At 42.1% G+C, this 24,758-nt stretch overlaps 1 protein-coding gene across 4 annotated transcripts in view; it reads right to left on the minus strand.

The window, feature by feature from the left end:
• The window catches only part of RXRA (retinoid X receptor alpha), a 282,995-nt gene that overhangs the window by 104,005 nt on the left and 154,232 nt on the right, over positions 1–24,758 (minus strand). The window contains exon 1 of one of the 4 annotated variants that reach the window (XM_089684690.1): positions 11,900–12,033. The exons of the other annotated variants lie outside the window; for them this stretch is intronic. The gene's annotated coding sequence lies outside the window, so the exon portion shown is untranslated. Of the gene's footprint in view, positions 1–11,899; positions 12,034–24,758 lie in introns of those variants that run through there. 4 annotated transcript variants of the gene reach the window in all.

Here is a 24,758-nt window from a genome sequence, read left to right on the forward strand (position 1 = left end):
GCATGTAAGGAAGACTGCAACCTGTTACATTATCATGTGCAACCTCCCCCTCATGCTCCAGTGTTTGTAAGCGGGGCTGATGTTGACTCTTAAAGACAACCAAGAAACACCCTGGCTGCTCTCTCCGAGACTTAGACAGCGAGGATAACAGCAGCCAGAGGCAGGGCAGCCATGTGCATGAGATGATTGATAGATGAAAATAACAGACGCTCAGCAACCGAGCTGCCCCGTCCCCCTCATCAACTGAGAAACATGTTGATAAAAATTTTAAAAAGTATAAATGAGAAAAAAATTTCAAAGTAAATTCAAATAAAAAAGATAGGTGGCCTGAAACTGATAGGTAGGGTTATAAAAACAAAAACTTGTGACCAGAAAATCAGTCCTGATTAAAGTGGACCTGTCATTCCCATGAATCATTAGGGCACTTTAGCATTACAAATCACATTACTTAAATTAAGGGGAAAAATAGGTCTTTCTTTTCATGAATAAAACCAAATCACAGTTTCTGAGCTCTCTCATGTGAACCCTAGCCTGCATAAATCACATCATACCAAAAGACCTGTGAGTGTTTCACATCATTAGCAGCTGCAGACAGTCTAAAGACAGCCACAGACAGATCAAAATTTGACTGGTTCAGCGGGAACTGGGCGAGTTTCAATCCATCTATGGGCAGGCTGGTTGCACTGAAACCAATCTATCGATCAACTTCAGTACAAGGGTTTTTTTTGTGCAAACACCACCAGCAGCTATAACCTTGAGAGTGATTCCCCCTTCAACACTGAAACACTGACTGTGTTGATAAGGGAACTGAGCAATTATCTTTCCCTCCACTCATGGTAGAAGGAAAGAAAATTGCATAAGGCTATGTTCACGCTAGCTTTGTTAGCAAGCGTTAGGCATTTGGGAAGCGTTTTTTAACGCTCCTCAAACGCCTATGAAAATTCTACACATGGCAGGACACAGTGCTGTTCACACAGAAGCGTCAGCGTCGCGGCAAAATTGACGCCTCATGCCCAGTCAGGAGGAGCTGAAGCCCCCGATTCAAGTCTATGGTGATGCTCCACAAACACCTGGCCATACCATTAAACGTCATTATAGGAGTTTGTGGTGCGGTTTTAATGCTTGTCAAACGCTATAGGGGCGTTTGGCAAGCGTTAGAAATGAGTCAAGTGTGAACAAGCCCTAATATATGGCCACCTTAACAGTTGTGCAGACAAATGAGATAATCAGCAAGACACAACCAATGTGCAGCACTAATAAGCATGAAGCAGCGCTTGAATATGAAATGAGCAATAAGAGCTGCTTCCATGTACAAAGTGTTTTTTTTGTTAGGATACCCGGAATAATGATCACAGGCAGTCTGATTTACAGAAATGATGCTTTCAAAGTCTCGTGATGTCGATTCCATGATTCCAGATAACAGTCCCAAAACTACACACTCAGATAAGATTAGTTGTAAAAAACAAAACAAAAAACTGATTTCTTTTACATTAAATAACATTTCCATTTTAACTGACGGCAAGCATGGACTTCAGTCAGCAGCCTCTTCCAATTTTATGAGAATTTCATCATCAGAAATAGACGTCTGAAATGCATCTTAGTTTACAGCTGGAGAAGCTGGTGCTTGGATGTGCGTCAAATATCTGAGCGACGTCCGCCAGACATGTGGTGAGAGACCTCTGTCTGTGAGACGGGACACGGGTCTATTGACGCACCTAGAGCTTAATTGTAGTCTATGGTCAGAGCCGTGAATTTCTCCGGGTACATGCATCAGAGATCAGTTCTGTCATCATATCACAGTCATTTCTGGAAAGCTGAAGGATCCTCCAACCTCCTTGTACTCACTGATAGGGTTCTATCCATATATGTTTTTACACACTATTCACACTTTCCCAGCTACATCCAAAAGAAAAGATGTGTGAATATTTGGTGAAAGTTGTTTGAATCTTTCGTGAAAAAAGTCACTTATAAACAGATCGCTTAATGCGCATGTAAGGCCCAAACATTCTTTTTTTTCTTTACATAAAATTAAATTTAGAAGGGGTTAGTCCCCTGTTGGTATTTTATTGTTCTCTCTGTTTTTGCTGGAGTGAATTACCAACTCTAGCTATCCCAGTGGAACCACAAAGTGATGGGAAATCCAACTTGTTGAGTTAGAACAGGAATAAGGCTCCATGTACATAAGCCTACCCTGACCGCAGAAAAACACAAATCGCAGCAAAATGCGGCAACCGCAGCCTTCGTTTTCCGCAGTCATAACGTTCCTATGCTGAACGTGATTTTTCGGCGTTCATGGACACATAGGCTTCCAAAGAGTTGAGTTTAGGAGCTTTGGCAAAAAAATGCCAAAAGCTCCTAAAAACTCAAGTTTAGGAGCTGCTCGTGTACATGAAGCCTAAGGGATAACTTCCTTTGAGACATTTACTTTCACTTCCTGTTATGTCTCAGATACAGGAAGTGAAGGAAAATTTCCCCAGCAGGGTACAGACAGAAAAAACTATTTGCTGGGGTTTTAGCCCTTCCCTAATTTATCCACAGTTTACAAAAAGGTTGTTTTAAGTTGTGCTTTAATAAGAAAAACACCCCAGAATCTACTAGCATATGTAGAAATCCAAACAACACGTTCCCAAGTTTCTTTTGCAGCTTGGAAAGAAGAATCATTGGCATTTATATGTAAAGCATTATCCGCCTTGTTTCATGATTCTTGAAGAATTTATTCCACCTGTTCACATTTTGGATTCTATAGACAAATGCAGACACACCTCTCAGGCCAAAAGCAGGATGTGAACGTACTGTATGGGGGTATATTAAGAGCCTGTTTAGACAAAAGGAAATAAGGTGGGTAATAAATACAGTTAACAAAGTCGATAATTTTCCTGATCCCACTCACAGAATCACATTTGTCAGGAAGGCGGAGGACGATTTAATGGTCGTCCATGACCCCGGCCTGCAGCATGAATGCGGCATACAGTATCCATGTGAAATATGGACCTCAGCGACAGAGATTGACCTCTCGCAGCGGCACGCACGAGCTGCAATCACTTTCAATGTTAAAGATGTAAGGAAGCAGCGTTTCCATGGAGACCAGTGAAAGGTTCTGAAGCGCCCTTAGGAATGAGCTTGTTTTGCACACAATTCTGATATGACCGACGCTGAGGCGAACACAGTAATCAGCAGAGCGGGTGGCGGTGGAACTTTTACCCAGTAAAAAACCTCCACCAATATGTTCTAGGACAGGGGTCTCCAAACTTTTCAATACAAGGCCACCAACTATATTTTACAAACATGTGCAGGCCAAAAAAATCAGTTTAATAAATGAATACAATTTACATAAATTAATACATGTTTCTTAGTCCCACTTACATCAGTGTTCCCCTTACATCAGAGTCAGCATCGGCGTTCCCTCCTTACATCAGTGTCCCCCCCTTATATGAAAGTCCCCATCAGAGTCTCCAATCAGAGCTACCCCCCTTAAATCAGGGTCCCTATTAAAGTCTCCCTTTACATTAGGGTCCCCATCAGCATCCACCCACACCTTACATAATTACGGCATGGACGGAAGAGAGCCCAGGAGCACTGGCTATAGCAGCAGAAGAAGCAGGTCTGGACAGAGGAAGTGCCATTTTCATGTGAATGCTGGGACAAACATGTTCACTGACTGGATGAGGTGGAGAGCATGATGTTCCCACCCCAACTCTCTACCTCATCCAATCAGAGAACGCTTTGCATTTATTCAGAAAATGCAAAGCATTCTCTAAATGGTGCCTGTCCTGAGAGGCCAACCACCTGTGTTCAGAATGCAGCAGGGCAGCCACTCAACATGCGGCAAGTGGAAATCCCTGGAGTAGCGAAGTCTACTATAGTGATTTCCATCTTCCAGGGACATCAGCCAGGTATAGTATATACCAGTGGTCTCCAAACTGTGGCGCTGGGACCAGATGCAGCCCTTTATCTCGCCCTTGGGACACTTTTCCTCCAACTGACACCAATGATGGGAAATCATTCACCCCACTGACACCAATGATGGCTACGATTCCCCCACTAAAACCAATGACCGGACACTATTCTTATCCACTGACCCCAGGGCATTTTCTACTCCCACTGGACACAGTCCAGCCCCCTCAAATCCTGAAGGACAGTAAATCGGCTCTTTATTTGGAGATCCCTGGTATATACATAGTTACACTGGTCCAAGCTATACACTATCTACACCTGGAATTCCTCTGTAGGGGAGTGAGCCCTATTCTCATTGCAGGCATTCATTCTCTGCTTATTCCTCTCACTCTATGGTTGCCAATGGTATTTCCCAGCTCCACCTTCTGCAGGTCTCAAAAAAAAAGAACATATTCAATAATGTATCATGTGATGAGAAACTGCAGCCACACCGGTGAGCACTGAGGCAAGTGGTGGCATCAAGAGTACAGTGAATTATAAAGTGGGGGATTACAATGTATCAGGAGGATACACACAATTCCTTGTTGCCTTTCCTCTCTGAAGCTGCTGTTACACAGCACTCTTAATGCCATTATACTTAGGGTGCATTCACACCAGTGGGCATATGCTATGCTCTGTATAAATGCTGACCAGTGATGTGTGTTGTGCAGAAGCGGTAAAAGGCACCATTACAATGCATCACATTGTTTACTTTTTTTTTCTTTATTAAATCGGCACAAACATTACAGGTACATTTCATGTAACAAATGTGTTCTACCACATCACAACGCAATTTTTTCAGTGTACACCAATGCAAAGGATATATGGCAAATTGCCTTGTTTCTGCATTGGGACTTCATTGGGTAACGATGCCCAAAGGGGGCTGGTGTGAAGGAGCCCTTAAAGGAAATAAAATGTATCATATAATGCAATGACTGTCACAACAGGATTGCAAAACCCTTTGGTCTTCTGAGACAAGTACGATACCAGAAATTACTTTTCCAACTGAAGATTTTACCCTTATAGTGATATTTGTTAAACATTTGAGATATTTCCATTGACAAAATGCAAAACCTGGGACCATTTCTGGGAATGGAGGACGTCTGGTGGCTCTGGCACTCCCTTATCATCCCTGGCTGCCTCCACATGTTCTGTAACAAACGTCCAGCCACCCCAGGCAGCAGCACGGAGCCTGGATCAGTTTACCAGTGTGGCATTGTTGTGGCTCGGGCCTGTAATGAGGGGTCGATTGCTCGCAGATGGGAGCTGGTATAACTGGGCAAAGGAGGTGCAGTGCTTCATCGATGACCCCAATGTCTCTAGTGTTGTTGGACAGAGTTGGGACTAGATTTGACATATATATATATGGTGAGGAACGCCAAGTTTTGGTTTAACACCCAAGCCATCATTATGTGGACTGGCTGGCTGGAAATAAATAAGTGGAACCCCAACATGCACCCCCTACACCTAGCTACACTTAGAACAAAGACTGCTAATCTACATGCACAATTCCCACCAACACAAAAAACAAACACATTTACAGCTGACATGACTTTTCAGCATGTCCTTTTGTACTGTGTAGAGATGATTGTCAGTGGGCCCGGCCAGCATGAATGTGCATGTTTATACCACCCTTATTGTATTGCACTCTCATGTCTAAGTGACAGTTGGCTGTATTATCCTGCAGGTTACAAGAGAAAGTAACTGCACTTTAGGAAATTTCACCCCCTTCCTCACCATATATATATATGTCAAATACTTTCATTTGTGATAAGTTCCTGAAACATCCCACATTCAATCATGAAATATCTAAAGCCAAAAACGGCTTGTCAGTTTTTGACTGGGATGAGAAATGGTTAGAGCCTGTGTCTGTTTTTTTTTTTCTTGCTGTATCCTTGCTTGGGAGATTTACCCTTTTTATCTGTCACCATTGTAACTGGAAATGTGATGAAAATTCAGAATACTACAGTTGTCACCAGAACCTGTTTAGTGGAGTGGTTTCCTCTCACCTCCTGTGGTTTCACTTTGTTTCCCTTGGGCAGGGAGTGAAGGGAGGCCAGTTGGGGTTTTCACCCATCCCCAAAGGTTTTTCTATAGAAAAATTAGATGTAAACCCCAACAGACTTACAGTTGGTTTGTTAAATCCCTACGTATGATAACTGCCTAAGCAACTGTGATTTTTTTAATTAGATATTCATTCTCTCACCTTTGTTGCATCTGAGGGCTGTCTATCTCCTGCAGTCCATTTGCAGCCACGTCCTGTCTAAATGCACTCCAGTGATGGCAGCATGGAATTTCAGGCAGCGGTTTTGCTGATGGTGATGACAGTGCAATGGACAGGGTGACAAGGCAGAAGCACAAATGGGAGACAGGGACAGAGCACTGTCACCCTTAACAATAAATGTCTGAACATGTACTTCCATGGCAGAATCAGGGTATTATTTTAATAAAAGATGCAGATTTAAAAATAAAAAAAAATAATGTATTTTTAAAATTACACTAACATTTTAAAGATTATATGAGATTTGGTGATTGGATTTACAACTATAGTTTAAAGCAGAATGGTTGGAATTGTGCTTTTATTTTTTTGCAGCCTGCCCTGAGTATTTAGACTCCCATTTCAATGTTGTCTACTGTAATTGTCCACGTTATTAAATCCGCCCCTACATGGATTGAAATTCGGCCCGTTCAGCAGCCAAATTTCGATCCATGTATGGGCAGGTTGATTGCACCCAATTCGATCCATCAATTGACCAGCCTGTATTTTTCTGCATGCGATTACTGCCAAAAGCTATAGCCACTAGCAGTGACCATTGTATTTTGCAGGCCGGGAGGGTTCCCTGTGCCCTTTCACCCATGGTGGAAGAAAAGAAATTTGCATCACCTATGGGCTGCCTAAAATACTAGTAAACATTGTTTTATCAGCAGGCTTTTTAAAAAGAGTTTGCTAACATTCATGAAACAATTTCCAAATGGTTTCTGAGATTATCAGAAGAGAAGGCATTTTGGCGAAAGATATTTTATCATGTAGAGTCATCCTCTTGACCTGTAATCCCATAGAAAAGCACTGCCATGCCCTTGTAAAATCACATCTACTTAAAGGGATACATTTACAGTGCAGTCAAAGGGCACCATCAGTTTACAGATCATAGTGCTGTTTGGAGAAACCGAGCATTGATTAAATGACATACCTGTAGACCAAAAACAGCTTATGCAAAGCCAGGCCAAAAAAAAGCCTATAGGCTAGGACAGATGGTCCGCTGAGCATTCCCCCATCAGCACAGGAATAAGAAATCTCCCTCGTCCACAAATCTGCTTGTGTAGGGAGGGAGAATGCACTCATGTGCTACTTTATTTTGGCCAAGCTTTGCAGAAGCTGTACTTGCTCTACAGATAAGTCATTTAAACACAGCTCAGTTTCTCTAAACAGCACTATGAGTCGTAAACGAAGTGTATCCATTGATTGCACTTTAAATATCATAATAACCTTTTAAATTGGCAGCTAAATTTAAATTGGCTTTCGAGCAAAGTTGATACAAAGTGCCATGTATTTACGTAAAGTCGCTTTTTGTCAGGCTTACAGGCCCTTTCAGCAAAGTCTAAAGGGGCAGTCACTGATGGCAGTTGATTAGAAATCATGTGACCCATGAGCTTCCTTAGGCTTTTACTAAATTAATGAAGAGATGTTATCTCAGTAACAGCAACACTTTGTGTAAAACACCAGCAGATATCTCTTCCTGTGGAATGAATATTCTGCACACTTAGGGACACCAGACATTAAAACTTTTCTGTATATTTGAGTTGCAGTTGTCCTCCGGTCACCTCCACAGTGAAAGGAATGAGTCAGAACTTGTCACTAGAACATTGTCAGAAACTTTGAAAGTTAATAGCGCTCTAAGTGTGTGGCGAGATATGCGCCACAATAAAGGATGGAGCCATTGCATGCAAATATGTCATTAAAGTGAACCAGGCAGCTACTACTCGTGATACTGGTGACAACCCTGAAATTATTCCATCCTGTAATCCCAACAAGTTTCAGAGCTTCTAGAAGAGCTTCTTCCACAGCAAGTCCTAGTTCAACTGCGGCTAGCAGCTCACTAAAAAGACTTTTAAGATCATTACAGTGGATTACCTAAAATCCTTAAAAATGAACTGAAGGGTGATCTATAGACTTACCTGGAGTCCTGCTTTACTTTACGGTTGTCTGCTAATCAAAGAAAATTTCATTCTGTATTGGAATTACATCCGTAAGGACTGTAGATCTGCCTCCTCTTACTGATCTGAAAATGCCACCCCTGAGGACTGGAGCTCCATCCCTTCTATTGCAATATTTCACACCTAAGGACTACAGATCCACCCAAATCTAAAACTGAAGGAGTTGGACAAGCACAAAAATTTCTTATTGGCCTGGATGGAAACAGGAACCAAAATTAAAAAAAGATGACTTATTGTCCTCTGCTCGCCTACTAATGTCCTCTATAGATCTTTCCCTTCCACCTCACCATTTCTCTGTAGGGCTGCTATTTAGCTCCTTCTTCTGTGATAATAAATGACTCTTCTTATGAGAAAGAAATGGTGAAGAGCTGACAATAAAAGAAAGACTGAATAATGTCAAACTAACTGGATTCCAATGAAGTGATTTTGTGCCTTAGCTGTCACTAGCTCCAAACCAATTGGCACTCAACACAAACTTGCTTTCACTGACTTGGCAGAAGGACTCCAGACCCAGTAAGACTCAGGATATTGTTTTATAATCTGGAAAACACCAAACACAACCAACTCCCAATTCTACCTTTGCAATAGAAAGGTATCGAATATGCAGACTGGCCTCTTTTAAACTACCGGTATATATCTGTGCCCTGGCCCATCATTTGCTGGCTGACTGTGCAGCTCATACATAAGCAGAGCAGGAGAATTTCCACTGTATCATCAGAGCAGAGCTGTCTTTCCTGGTTCAGACATACTAACAATGAGAAGTAACAACACACGCAAAAACAAAAAATTCCTACACATGTACCTGGCAGCTCCACAGCTCACAACTGTCTCACACCTCCTATTCCGTTTGTCCTTTAGCTCTTGTGTACAGATTTGTGGGGAAGTGCAGTGGCTATGCCTTGCAGCATTGGGGTCCTCAATTTGAATGCTGGCTAGGACACTGTCTGCATGGAATATGCATGTTCTTCCTGTGTTCAAATGGATTTCTTCGCACATGCCAATGACACGCCAGTAGGTTAATTGGATCTTATCTAAATTAGTCCTAGTGTGTGTGTCTGTGTGTGTACAGGTTGGCTATGACTATCTGCTATCACATTATGTTTCCCAGTCTCAAGCCGATCAATTGGGCTGTGGTGGGGTGGCGTGGGGGGCTTAAGAAAAGACCTGGTGACTTACCTCGTGTAAAAAAAAAAAAAAAAATTGCCAAGAAAGGATATAGAAAAGACTTTTGAATGTATCCAATATGGTGCAGAGAGCTGGCCCAAGGAATCGGCAAGAACCAGATATATACATACAGATCTGCAGAAATAAATGTCCTAGTCACTAACCAGTATGTGTTTACAATGTGAGTGTGATAATAATAATTTGTGTCTTGTAAAATCTCCAGTGATACAAGATTTAAGGTGATTTCATAATTTTATTCACATTTGTGCCCATTTCACCCACACAAACTGGCTAATCCAATACATACTGGTAGCTCCAAGAGTGCTGATAGTTGTTCCCGTTTAATAAGCAGAGAGCACAGAGCAGGTTGGATGATGCGCTTGGCCCCTCTGCTTCCTCCCGTGCGTCATGTCTGGTCATGCAGCAACCTCCCGTCACCCCACATTCCCCCTCCCCTTTGCGTGTGTGCAGGGACGTGTTTCCTCAAGGTCGCAATCTATTGTGGCTGACAGGCAGCGAAGAGGGCAAAACCAGCGCTAGCAACATCCTCATCCCTTTTGTGGTCCGTTCCTATAGCAACACCATACAGCAGCTCACACAAGCAGTGGTTCAGCATCCCCAGCAAACAATCCATAACATCCTGCCAGAGGGCAAGGATACTTTTCATGCCAGTGGCCATTCTAAGGATCATTTCTACATCCCGCTAATGACTTTTCATATTCTAGATTCCTCCAACAAAAGGTTTTTTTTATTAACATGAAATGAGATCAGCAGAAATCCACCCCAGATAATCCTCCCCAGTAAGCTAATGTACTGTCAGCTTATGTGCAAGCAGTCCTTTCCTATTTACTGTGAACTGCAGCAGTGCTGGACCTCAACCCAAATCTGTGAAATGACATCCAGCCTGTTTCTCTGGTTCAGACTCTGCCCCCCTCCCCGAGCCAAAAAAACACTCCATCTATACTCGGACAAAGGTGGGAGTAACAAGAGGCTGCAGTGTTACCTAGCAGTACTCTAAAAATCCTGCTGAATCCAACTGCAGTGCATTACATTAATCTCAGAATAAGTAAACCTTCTAACTTTAGTACACCTGCAAGAATCAGAACTGGAGGGCACTTTTGATCTTTTGAGTTGTAAAGCAAGTGCATTGTCCCTGGAAATTTGTGGGCAAAAGCAACAAGATAATAGGAATAGACAGTAAAAACCAAGAGCAACACTCCAAATATGGATTTTATTGTAAAGTTGCTGAATATTTATAATCAGCAATAATTCCAAGGACAGTCCTTGGAAACTGAAGAGCGTGGTAGTCTTTTTCTCTTTAATAGTAAAGAAAAGTCCAGTGGAGCAGACGAGCTCTGGAAGTGATGGCCATACAGAAAGAAGGATGGAGAAAAACTGGTCATGTGATTGTGGACCTGTGTCTGGGCTGTTGTGTCTTATCACATTCAAAAGACAGAGGGGGAAATTTACTAATACTGGATCAGCTGTGCATGGCAACCAATCAGCTGCTAGCATACATTTTCAACGCGTATCTAAGTAAGCTGAAGGTAGAAGCTGATTGGTTACTATGCACAAATGCTCAGATTCTGTCTGTTTCAGTTTTAGTAAATTCCCCCCAGTGACAATTAGCTGAACAATTCCCACAGCCTTCCACACCTGTCCTAAAATCCCGCTTGCATCCTCAAGAAACATTCAGTATGTCACTGTGTGTCACACCGGAGATCCTCTTCACAATTAGCTGCTAATTACCTAACAAGAGAGCAACAAAGGATATGAAGTGCTCTTCATCCTACCACACAAGGGCCTTTCATTTTGTGCAACTCCAACCCCCAGTATGTCTGCTGAGCTCTGCTGGGATTTGTGGTTCTACAGGTTCTAGCTGTGATTCCCCAACAAATTAAAATTGTCTCCAGGCACCACTGGACACGGGGACTTACACTTCCATTGACTACTTCTGTTTATCTCCTGCACAAAGCTGGGATTCTGCAGCCTATGGTGACTACTATGAATCCATTTCCAGGGATGCTGAGCTGATATAAATCACTGACATTTTTCTGCATACTAAATCACTCAAAAAACCTAAATTGTTATCAGGTGACAAAGACTGAGCACCCCAGGTAAAAAGAAGATTTATGAATACCAGGGAGATTTCCAAGGACAAATCTCCAAATTCTGGATTGTCCTGGGAATTCAGACAACTGGTGCCAACATGTACCAATCCATGCCAGAGATTTTAGTAAGGCTCAGCCACTGCACAAACATACTTTAGCAAAGTACATTTTTGGATGACTGGATACCCTACTGATCAGAAAACACAATTCTTCTATTTAAAATCTAAGCAAGTGGTAAGATCTGAAGGCTACAATGAGAAAAGCACCAACTGCGAAGTTGGCATGGTCAGGGACAGTGCTAAGCACACTGAGAATGTCCCTGAAAACTGGAACATCCAGAAACTATTAGAGCTCCCATTGCAGGATCTGACTTTCTAGGCAGGCTTGGTCAGGTGGAGAAGGCAGACTGGTCTGACTGGTGATTATGAAGCTGTGAAATCCTGCTGGGACAAAGATGGAGAAAGAGCAAGACTTACCCAGGATCCTCCAGGGATGCAGGCAGGGATCCAAGAAGAACAGTTCTGAGAGGAGCAGGAGGGGTGCCCTGCAGCTGTAGGATCCTGGCAGAGCTAGAAGGGGTTAAACTCAGCAGCTGACGGCTGTACAAAGACTGGAGGTCTTCCTGTAGCTGTGACAGAAGAGGCAGAAAGTTCCAGCCCAGCCCCAGCCTGGCCCCTCCCCCTCTTCAACATCTGCAGATAAGAACTCCCAGCCGCTCACCCATTCCCTGCCACAGCCTACAGGACTGACAGCATGGAAAGTCAGTTGTTTCAATCATGGAAGGCAAATATCCACAGAGCTAAACAACAAGAAATGCATTGCTGAGGTGACACTGAGACAGCTCCAGGTGATGACGATCTGACGATCTGTCCCTAGAACGGTCTTCAGAAAAATGACGAATATAAGTTCAGAGCTGCACTGATCCAGGAATCTAGAATGCCATGTATTGTTTAGTGTGAGTCCCATTATGTAACTTAGTATCAGCCTCTGGCAGTCGCTGTAAAGCAGAGCTCAGACTAGGAGAGGACAAAGCAGCAGAAACGCCAATCAGTACTGCTACAATGACTAAAGCACGCTGATAGTAGGGGAAAGCAGAGAGACAGTGAAATGAGCTTATCAGTCTGCTGCTTCTCCTTTCAATATTCAGTCACAGACTGGAGAAGGGACAAGTCCTATAAGGCTTCATTCCGACAGGTGACTGAGGGTGAATACCCTGCTGCATTCAGAGAAGGTTAAACAGCGCAGCACTCCATTGCTATGGACAATTGCCTGTGGCAAGAAATGTCAGTCCTGGATGCAAACTGTCTGCATCCAGGTCCAGGCAGAGCCCCTAATCACATGTAACCATTGAAAGGAGAGGTTACATGCAAACAACAGCAGAGCGACCATTCGTTCATACAGGGTGCAAATCTGGTCACGCCGTTCACACACATCATCATCACATGACATGGGTTGAAGTTTCTGCTCTGTAAATTCTTGCCAGTAGGAAGAGATCCTAAGTGTGACTTAACTGCATCATCTTTATTTGTGTGTTTAGTTATTTGTATGGAGTTCATCAGCTTTGTATAAAACAAGAATAACCCCACTAGACACTATTTACATCTGAACTGACCGGTGTTCATTCAGAAAAACCACAACCCTTCCTGGGAAAAGGGAAATAATGCCTTCGAGGGAATTCTGCTGCTGTTTTCCTGTGTTTTGTCCTGAAGGGAGGACACCAAATTTTCTGCCCAGCTGCATGTATAATCAAACACTGAAAATCATGAAGAAGCCCCCCTCCTCTGCCTTAGGTGACAATAGAGACAGTATGCCCCCCTGTTGACTCGAGAGCCGTCATCTTTATCCTTACTACCTAAGGACATATCCAACCTGGATGATAAACTTGTCCCAAGTCAAGTTTCAGGGACAAACCTCACAGTCACCAGCTAAATCTGACCTGCGGCTTATTCACTGAATGAATATTTGTTTTCTTTGCAGGTTAAATGTTTATCATTGGCCCGGAGCATGTCAACGATTGCCAAAATGTGATTCACGAAAAATGGAGTTACAGCACACTGTGCACTGAAACTGAAAGTATATCTAAAGGCAAAAGTGGAGAGTGCAGAGGGATTAGAAGGGCTGTCAGGTTTTTAGGGGGATTCACCCTCCTGTTTATGTCATCACTAAAAGTGAAAGGCAATCCCAAATTTTGGCTGGTTACTAGAAAAGGAACAGAGGAAACATTTTCCAATGGGGCACAAGTTTTGGTGACCCTGGAGACAACCAGGGATTTCCCTCACTTTGAAGGGATTTCTGATCACTTCCTGTCTTGGCTATGGGACAGGAAGGGAAGGGAAATCTCCCAAATGGGACACAGATGGCAAACAATGACAGGGGTTAAAACCCTCCTTTACTTTATCCAAAAAAAAAAAAAAAAAAGGACTTGCCTTTAATTCTGTTTGAAGGATTTTTTTTCTCAAACTAAAACCTTCCTACAGTTTACCAGAGTGTGAGCGGGTGGAGCCACAGTGAGCACAGAGAAGGCAGACCTGGAATCGGGGAACACACTGGCTACCTTTTCCAGGATACAAGATTATTATTACATCGAGTGGGGCAAACAGTGCAAAAGGTGAATGCTGGCATGGAAAACATCAGCACCCAGCAGTTTCATATCCCTACATTTTCCAGATTAATTAAAATGACCATTTAATTATCTCCTGTCTGTTGCTACAACAATCTGATCTCTTATTTCCTGAGATTGGTGTGTTGTGTCAACAAGTTACACATGTGATCAGCAATGGAAACCAAATATTACACAAAATGAATTGTAAAGCTGCCACAAAATTTGCATGTCATACTTTAACTGCTGTAAGCTTTGGATCGTGGTATAAAATGTCCTATGTCTGTGTAAATGTGACTTAGGCTCCATACACATGGGGCGTTTTAATAACGCTGGTAACATTAGCTGTGTAAAGTGATGCTAAATACGTGAGTTTTTCAGACTTATTTTTTTACAGTGTTTTGTATTAGCATTTTGCCACTTTTTTGCATTTGCGTTTTTTAGAAGTTTTTTTTTTTACCAGAGGGTTTTTTGGTCAAAAAAAGGTCCAAAAACGCTGGTTTGCTGCGATTTACCATGTTTTGCCATGTTTTTCAGCGTTAGAGCATGTTTACAGCTAAAAAAAACTCCTCTAGAAACCCACTAGTTTTGGGGTTTTTTTCCAGCCAAAAAACGTTGATTACAGTCTATGTGTGCATGGACACATAGGATAACATGCTGGGGAGTTTACTGGCTGTAGACAAAAACATCAAAAGCCAAAAACAGCCGCTGTAAAAATGTCCAGTGTGCATGAGGAGTTAATCTTTACAGACATGTAGATGGGAAGATCAATCCACTGAACTATAGTGAAAACTACAGTGAAAGGTTAACCTCATAAATTCATTGAGTTTTTTACTTATTAATGGAAGCTATAGTATGGCTTCTATGAATGGAGGAGTGGCTACGGAAAGGGCAGACATAGTGGAGCACTCTTGATAAGTGCGGACACCAAACCCCTCCCCCCGCTCTATTATGGAACATTATGGCTGCAGTGTATTGGAGGGGGGCTGGTACCAGCACAAGGAACACTTCAGATTTAAAATGTTTTACCTACATTTAGGCTCTAAAGTTGCATGCGTTATGGGAAATACTGCGGCACCACACATTTGGCTGGGTACGTGAGCCTCAACTTAATTTCACTGTCTGGAGAAGTGGCAGCAAGAGACGGTGGGAGAAGCATTTCATTTGTGTTTTGGATTCCTGTGCTACAAAGCCTTTGCATATACACTGGAGTTTATTTACTAAAGCTGAAGAGGGCAAAATCAGGCTCACTTCTGCATAGAAACCAATCAGCTTCCAGGTGTTATTGCCAAAGCTCAACTGAACAAGCTGACGTTAGAAGCTGATTAGTATTTATGCAGAAGTGAGCCTGATTTTGAACTGTCCAGCTTTTTTAAATAAATCCCACCGTGTTCACATTAGAAGGCTGGAAAGCTACCAAGTCACTGCAAATAGCTTTTGCTTCTGCTGTAACCTTGCCTCCATTAATAACTTTGAAAATGAACTGCTTCACCGTGTCTGCAGCTACTGAAGTCAGTGAGGGCTTGCTCTTTAGCTGCTTTTTAAAAATGCTTAAATATGTTCAGTCTGGCCACAGGTTCACTTATATGGAACTACAGATTTAAGAGGGTAGCCAGAAATTTGACAAAGATCAAAAGAGGTGCAGCTATCAGCCCCACCCACCTGGAAGAACAGAAGTTATTGGAAAAGGTTTTCTAATCTGTCCAACAAATCATCTCCCCCCAGAATGTTCAGTCATGGAGTTGGTGAAAATGCCTACATAGTAGCACTAGTGTCTCATGTCTGTTAACAGCAGGTGCCTGCAAAATGTTACAATTTGATTGTAAGACTTCCTATTACAATTATATTATTTTTTACAATCATTGAAAACTGCATATACCTGGTGCGTCACCCACCAGGTATGAATATAGATCAGATGATCATTTTGGATATGCATTTGTAATGTGCATGTGTCACATTATTGCCAATGTCCTGGGAGTATTCTAATCAAACTTTGCAAGCTATGTAAATAGCCTACATCTATAGCAAGGGCATTACTCAGAGCTGCACAGTTTGTTTTTATCTACAGACGCCCCCTTATAGGCAGTTTTTTAGTAAAGGCGAACTAATCTTTTAAAGTACTAGTAAGTATACAAGGTTTTAGACACTGATGTTTGGAATTTCCAATCATATTTACATGATTTATCCCTGCTCTTGTTTATTTTATTTAGATATGAAATTGTGTCACTGTATCAAAAATAACGGTAGCTGCCTGAATCCACATCACACTGCATACAGGAGCCGACTGTAAGGCAACAACATGCTGCTCACAAGTTGCTCTACTCTCAAAAAAATTATTCAGATAGACGCACACTTTCCCTCTTTCTCTAAAAGAAACAAGCTTTTCTGCATAAAGAAAGCTGTCTATGAAAACTACAGAAGTGCTGGAGTGATTCCACACAAAGCTAAAATCCCCAAACAAAACAAATGCATAGAAAATAGAAATGGCCTAAAAATCCACCACTAAGGGTGTGAGAGCATGACAGGACACCCCAGTGTGTAGGTGTGCATCTGCCCTAAGTAAAAGTTCTTCATGGCCTCCTGAGAAAAGGCTGACGGGGATTTGGGGCTTTTCTTCAATCACTTAAGTCTGTCATCACTTCACTGATTTATAAAGGAAACTTCTTTCTACCCCCCAGGGGTGGAAGGGCCACTGTATCTTGAAGAGCTGGATGGTGCAGTTCGTCTTCTGTGCTACCACCTACAATGGTCACCTGCCTTGCAGGATGTCCTCCTCCCCTGAAACCTGCAGTGCTAAAAATAAAATGACAGAGCTATTCAGTAAATCACTTTGAAGGACACATCTCTGCTTAGCAGTGTACTGTCCTAGAGAAGTGAAAACACTTGTAACCACAAGGTAACCACTACTGCTAATCAGGAGACACATGATTCAACCCAACCAGGCACATGAAATAAAATAAGCCTGCTCAGTTTCCCTGTATTTAATTTATTTACATTGCCTTTAGGCAGGGCTGTGCAACCTCCCTCTCATACTGCTCTTGGTGTGACCAAGGCTACAACCAGGGAACACATTGGCCAATCAGAAGGTGAGGACACTTTCAGACAGAGGGGTTCAGAGAGCGGATCTGCCAATTGCAGGAGATGTTGGATGGAGGACAGAGCCACAGGTGACATAAGTTTTACCTAATAGTCAATCTGAATGTAAAATTCTCATGTCTGACTGGCGTGTCTATCATTTGCCTAAAAATCTGTTGATCTCTCCTTCTGAAAATGCTATTCCCCTGGTTGCCATTATGACCCCCTGCCTCGATACTTTAAATCCAATAACCTGAAACAAATATGACTTCTCAACTTTGCTTATCTGCATCGCTTGATTCAGCAAAGTGACTGTAAAAGTGCTGTAAAACATGGGTTTAAATAACAGCTAGCTAAGTAGCATTTCCAGAATGAGGACAGCAATGGCAGCCTCAGGTTCCACCTAAGAAGAGGACTAAATTGGTTATACCAGGCGCTTAAACCCATCCATTGATGTACAGTAGAGTTGAAGAAATTGGGACACAGATGTTACTAGGCCATGAAAATAAAGACCCAATGGGGGTGTCAGACTGCACGTTCATGTTCGTAAACAATGCGGGGGTGAATAGGCATAAGCATGCTTGTACAGTGGGGTGAACAGGCCTTAAAGTGGTATTAAACCCAAAAGCAAACATTTATTGTACTGCAGCTTACCAATTAGATGTGATGGCTGCAGTGGCTGTGCATTTACTATTTTTTGTTTTAGGAGCCTGAAAAGCATTGCACCAACAATCAGCAGATTGCTGGTGTCATGCAGGTCTCCTGCAGACTGTTGGTGTAATCTATCTACTTGTACCTCCTATGAGCAGACAGTTTTACACACCGATAGGAAGAATTAATGAGCTACCACAGTGCTCAAGAGTGCTGTGATGGTTCATTGAGAACTAAAAGCCAACAACAACAACAAAGGCTGGACTTGTAGTGTTCCCATTGTCAGGACACTGTAAATGAATGACGTGGCAGGGCGGCCAGAGCCCCGCACGACCCTGTGTTTTGTTTTTTTAATTGTGACAGCTAGAAGGGGGAGATGATCCCCCAAAGCTGTCACAACTGGGGGGAGGGTCCAGGGGGCTGGCACAATTGTAACATGTTACACTCAGAATATGGGGGTAACATGTTACAAAAGGTTAACTTATCCTTTACCCCCCCCCACCCCGCCAAAAAGAAAACGTTGCTGTAACTCCTTGTGTAAATGCAGTGTGAGCTTGAGTTTGGCTTCTAGCTGTTAGTGTATATAAATATGCTAGTATATCCAACACTACCCACTCCCCAGAGAATACTATTGTCCAAGGGTGTCTCTGTTGCTCCTTCATCCAGAGTAAGGACACTGTAACACAGGGAGTGTGTTATGGGCCAGATCACCAGGGGAAAAAAGGATATGAAGCTTAAAAAAAATATAACTAAGGCATCTACTCTAATGATTGGAAAGCTGCAATACATTGTATTTTTGGTTTCGGGTTTAATGCCGCTGTAAAGTGTACCTAAGGTCAACATGTAACATCATATATTCATTACCATATTGTACGTTGATCTCCACATATTTACTTTCTTAAATTCTATGAAACATAGTCACTATGCCCTGTAAGTAGGCACTGCTGTGTCACACATTTCACAGAACTGGTCTTCTTCCCTTTGAATGGATTCATCCTGAATGCTGTATATCTTCTGATAAAACAGAGCGGTGGTGATCATACAGGGGAATGCCCAACAAGCACTTTTGTCCATACTAGAGAAAGATGGTCACCTACAGTGCCGTGAAAAAATATTCATAACCCTTGAAATTTTCCACATTGTGACATATTACAACCAAAAGTGCAAACGTATTTTATTGAGATTTTACGTGATAAACCAACACAAAGTGGCACATAATTGTGAAGTGGAAGGAAAATAAATGTTTTTCAAAATTTTTTACAAATAAGTATCTGAAAAGTGTGGTGTGCATTTGTATTCAGCCCCCTTTACTCTGAAACCCCTAACTAAAATCTAGTGGAACCAATTGCCTTCAGAAGTCACCTAATTAGTAAATAGAGTCCACCTGTGTGTAATTTAATCTCAGTATAAATACAGTTCTGTGAAGCCCTCAGAGATTTGTTAGAGAACATTAGTGAACAAAGAGCATCATGAAGGCCAAGGAACACACCAGACAGGTCAGGGATAAAGTTGTGAAAAAGTTTAAAGCAGGGTTAGGTTATAATAAAATATCCCAAGATTTGAACATCTCACGGAGCACTGTTCAATCCATCATCCAAAAATGGAAAGAGTAAGGCACAACTGCAAACTTACCATGACATGGCCGCCCACCTAAACTGACAGGCCAGGCAAAGAGAGCATTAATCAGAGAAGCAGCCAAGAGGCCCATGGTAAGTCTGGAGGAGCTGCAGAGATCCACAGCTCAGGTGGGAGAATCTGTCCACAGGACAACTATTATTCATGCATTCCACAAATCTGGCCTTTATGGAAGAGTGGAAAGAAGAAAGCCATTGTTGAAAGAAAGTCATAAGGAGTCCCGTTTGCAAGAAGCCATGTGGGGGACAAAGCAGACATGTGGAAGAAGATGTTTTGGTCAGATGAGACCAAAATTGAAATTTCTGGCCTAAAAGCAAAACACTTCTGTGCGGCGGAAAACTAACACTGCACATTACCCTGAACACACCGTACCCAACGTGAAACATGGTGGTGGCAGCATCATGTTGTGGGGATGCTTTTCTTCAAAAGGGACAGGGAAGCTGGTCAGAGTTGATGGGAAGATGGATGGAGCCAAACACAGGGCAATCTTAGAAGAAAACCGGTTAGAGTCTGCAAAAGACTTGAGACCGGGGCTGAGGTCCCCCTTCTAGCAGGACAACAACCCTAAACATACAGCCAGAGCTACCATAGAATGGCTTAGATCAAAGCATATTCATGTGTTATAATGGCCCAGTCAAAGTCCAGACCTAATCTGTGGCAAGACTTAAAAATTGCTGTTCACAGACTCTCTCCATCCAATCTGACAGAGCTTGAGCTATTTTTCAAAGAAGAATGGGCAAAAAGTTCACTCTCTAGATGTGCAAAGCTGTAGCGACATCCTCAAAAAGACTTGCAGCTGTAACTGCAGCGAAAGGTGGTCCTACAAAATATTGACTGAGGGGGGCTGAATACAAATGCACGACACACTTTTCACATATTTATATGTAAAAAATGTTGGAAACAATTTATCATTTTACTTCCACTTCACAATTATGTGCCACTTTGTGTTGGTCTATCATGTAAAAGTTCAATACATGTTTTTGGTTGTAACATAACAAAATGTGGAAAATTTCAAGAGGTATGAATACTTTTTCAAGGCACTGTACATATGGTGAGTGTTAGTCCATATGGGGCACAAACTGCACTGTCAAGTGGAGCACCAAGATATGAATAGATACGCATGGGCACTTTGCACAAATTGGGACATTATATTGGACTTTCTTTATCAGTTTGCTATAGTTTATGAAATATGAGTTATAATTATGTAGCATGCACGGTTTGCATACTGTATAGTTTTAGCCGATGGACTGTGATATAGCACAATTTTTAACTACAAGCAGTCATGGTCTTTTGTTATTTATCACAAATTTTTCCAAGGCGCAGAGCTATATACATTGTATTTTTTTTACCATGGCATATGTAGTCCTTAACCTATAACAACAGGAAATCATGGGACATAACATCTAGTTGGAGGCCTTGATGATCTGCAGCTTTATCCTTTCACAGGCCAGTCTATGGTTGCTACCTCTTTTGATATGACAGCCAATTGAAGCAGATCTATAGGGGCTCCATTTATTGAATGGAGTTACAGCTCTGTCACCATCTCAGTGCTTCCTTCTACCCTGTTCAGTCCCTGCCCTGATTGCACTGGCAGATATGTCAAATTTTCTGCAGCAATCCTCTGCTGGAAGATTGCAGGACACATGCAGCAATGTATAGTCGACTGCCATGAGTATGCATGTACCGTAGGAAAGCAGTGAGTCAGTATAGATGGTTAATACTCAGAGCCGCTCCCCTCCACATGGTCCTGGAGGGAGGTTGAAAAGTATATGAATTTCCGATCCCCCACTCCCTGCAATCTGAACATTCCTTGAGAAGTCTGCTAACCTCATATATATCAGGAGACAAACAGACAGAAAATGCTGCACTTGAGCTCCACCGCATGCTCAGCTATAATAGGCACACCAATACATTAACATCATCGTTATTTTTTCAGATGAAACCGTACTCATCCCAAAGGAAATATCAGAGCTTATCCGCTGAATGAGAACCCACCACACTGCCAGGACCTAAAGGGGGACTCTACCTTATCAATCCACACAGGAATTAAATCACTGCAGTTTTCTCATAAGGTCATATTATTTATGTACAGAAGATACATATAACAAGTCTTACATAGAACTTCAGACACAATTATAATTTCAAAAATGATCTTAAAATGTATTTTAAAGATAGTTTCCATGTAAGGTTTATGTTGCTAAATGTGTCCTTTTGGGGATAAATCATTTTCAGTTCTGTCTGACATCCATCAAACTGCCAGCAAGTAAAAGGAAATCTCTCAATAGGGACAGAGATTTTAACACTTTGTAATACAATTTAATATTTATAAACTTTAGGAGCTTCTCCAGCAGTAGAGTATTTCAGGAGAGGAGAGTTATATATAATGGAATAAGCAGAGACCTCTAGCAGTGCAGAGTATTTTAGGAAAAGATAGTGGAAGGAGCAGAGAACGCCAGCAGCGCAGAGTCTTTCAGGAGAAGAGAGCTATATCATGGAAAGAGTCTGCCAGCAGCGCAGAGTCTTTCAGGAGAAGAGAGCTATATCATGGAAAGAGTCTGCCAGCAGCGCAGAGTCTTTCAGGAGAAGAGAGCTATGTCATGAAAAGAGTCTGCCAGCAGCGCAGAGTTTTCAGGAGAAGAGAGCTATGTCATGGAAAGAGTCTGCCAGCAGCGCAGAGTCTTTCAGGAGAAGAGAGCTATGTCATGGAAAGAGTCTGCCAGCAGCGCAGAGTCTTTCAGGAGAAGAGAGCTATGTCATGGAAAGAGTCTGCCAGCAGCGCAGAGTCTTTCAGGAGAAGAGAGCTATATCATGGAAAGAGTCTGCTAGCAGCGCGGAGTCTTTCAGGAGAAGAGAGCTATATCATGGAAAGAGTCTGCCAGCAGCGCAAAGTCTTTCAGAAGAAGAGAGCTATATCATGGAAAGAGTCTGCCAGCAGCGCAGAGTCTTTCAGGAGAAGAGAGCTATATCATGGAAAGAACAGAGTCTGCCAGCAGCACAGAGTGTTTCAGGGGAGGCCAGATAAATAAGAGAAGGAGCAGAGTCCTCCAGCTTTGCATTAATGCTGCATTTCAGAAGAGTCTGATAACAGAATGAGCACATTCATTCAGAAGCACAGTATATTTTAGGATAGGAGTGTTAGGCAGGATGATTCATATATTTTTTTGTTCAACCAGTAGTTAGAATAAAAAAAAAAAAAAAAAAAAGTTGATTCCCTCCCTGACACATTTGAGGTGGAGGATAAGGGAATCCTTCCTGTCAAGATGTTTTATTCTGCTGTGTCGCCGACCATAGCCAGTGGCACTGATTGTTCGAGAAAATTCAAACAGGCTGGTTGTACACAAATTGATCGACTTTTATACAATCCCTACTGAATCAGCTGAATTTCAATCCATGTATGGCAAGTTTTAAACAGAGGAAGGATTAGAATTCTTCAGCAGCACAGAATATATAAGGAGAGGAAAGTAGTAAATCAAAGGGAAAGGTGTCTTCCAGCAGCACAGAGTATGTAGCGAATCTTGATCTAAATTTCTCTCTGCTGGAATCAGATGAGTGACAGGTCATTTCTGCTTTATACAGTCAGCCGGAATGTGAAGTGAAATGTGTACAGTCCTCAGCCCGGGTGGGGAGCATTAGTACATGTTGCTGCCTGTGAGTATGTGAATGGTAGCTAGATGAAAGGCACAGTGCTCCTCTCACTCCAACATCGTACAGCTTCCACCTGCACATTCCTGCCTCCTGCACGCCTATACACGTGTGTTTACACACAGACCTCCAAATACCACAATGACATCATCCGAGCTGTCAGCTCTGGAATCACTGGCTGCTGGACAACCCCAAGTTCCTCATTATCCACCAACAAAAGTATTGTTCTGATGACCACCTGTCCAGAATGCCTCTATTGCCAAAAAAGTTTAACATTAACTAAACCCAAGAACATAAATATAATATATTGCAGCACACCAGTCCTTACATATGGTGGATGCATTCGTTTTCATTTTTCAGTCTAAGAACATTTTCAGCAAGCACAGAAAATACCTGTTGATCCTGCCAGAAAAACAGTATCCTTGTCACTTCCTCTGAGTAGAAGCAAAATAATGTTTTATTGATTCTGTAAACTATAATGTATGTACTGTACATTTATAATGTAAAGCGCTGAGCAAACTATTGGCGCTATATAAATCCTGTATAATAATAATACAAAACTACTGTACTAATCCTATCACACCACATGTAACAGGGATAAAAAAAAAAGGCAGACGTTTTTGAAGCCCATCCATTGTGGCAACCATGGCTTCCTTCATAGATGCAATGGAGGAGTGAAAGCAGCCACCCTAGGACAGGAAGTGTGTTATCTGCAGGATTGCTAGGTGAACATAAAGGGAAACAAGCCTGGAAATGGAAACTAATGCAGCCACCACATCTAGCTGGTAAACTGCAATACATTACTTTTTTGGCAGAATGTATACAGGCCTTAAACATAAAAAAGATTTCAGTACAAACATGCATGCTTGCATCAGACAAATGTCCAAAATAAAATTTATGGAGAGGGATGCATCTTACAGACATCCCTGAAGTCAGACCACTGGCTTCTACTGTTTTTTACTGCGCTTTCTACTGTTTGCAGAGTACAGCTAGTTCAGAAGTCGCCAGGCTCTTGATCATCTTTTGTGTAATTCTAACTGTCACCTCCATTGTCATCTTCTGTCTTTTAGGATTAAAAAACCCCAATAAAATGATTAGCATTCAGCGTGGTGGCACAGGTGGCTGAAATGTGCTCAGATTCTTTTTATCCTTTGCGTCTGCCACATCCGATTATCGGTTAAAGAAAAATCAATATTTCACCGGACTGGCTCAGCTTGGGGCATATGTCTTGCTTGTCACCCTGTGAGGACATTACGGGAACCAGAGTGAGTCCTTCATTCAGTGACCAAAGCACAGAATGTTATACTACTCCACTCCTTTGTGTTGTGACAGAGAGTGATAAAGGACTGAAAGGAGTTTACACAACAGACATGTCTTCTGTCGCCAACAACCTTGAGAAACAAAAAAAAAGCCCCAAAAAACAGACAAAACAAGTTTATGTCAGGAAAGATATAGATGTCTGTAAAAAGATCTGATGACTCTCTCGAGGTCTGTGTTTCTGCAACTTATATAACACACACGGCCAGAAAAAAAAGAAATCAAACCAAATATGAACAGTTATGCAATTGTATGGGGTATCACTTAGCTCTAGACAGTCTTACAAACAATTTTATAGTGTTTTTTAAAAAGTATTTTTTATTTGACTAAAGCTTCGGACACATGATGAGAATATTGGCTGAATGATCATCCGTTTTGGGTTTTTTGCATGCTAGTCTTATATCATAAATGAAGAG

Source organism: Staurois parvus, unplaced genomic scaffold (genome assembly GCF_062004578.1).
Source record: "Staurois parvus isolate SC_StPar_1 unplaced genomic scaffold, SC_StPar_1.0 ptg000352l, whole genome shotgun sequence".
Classification (NCBI taxonomy): domain Eukaryota; kingdom Metazoa; phylum Chordata; class Amphibia; order Anura; family Ranidae; genus Staurois; species Staurois parvus.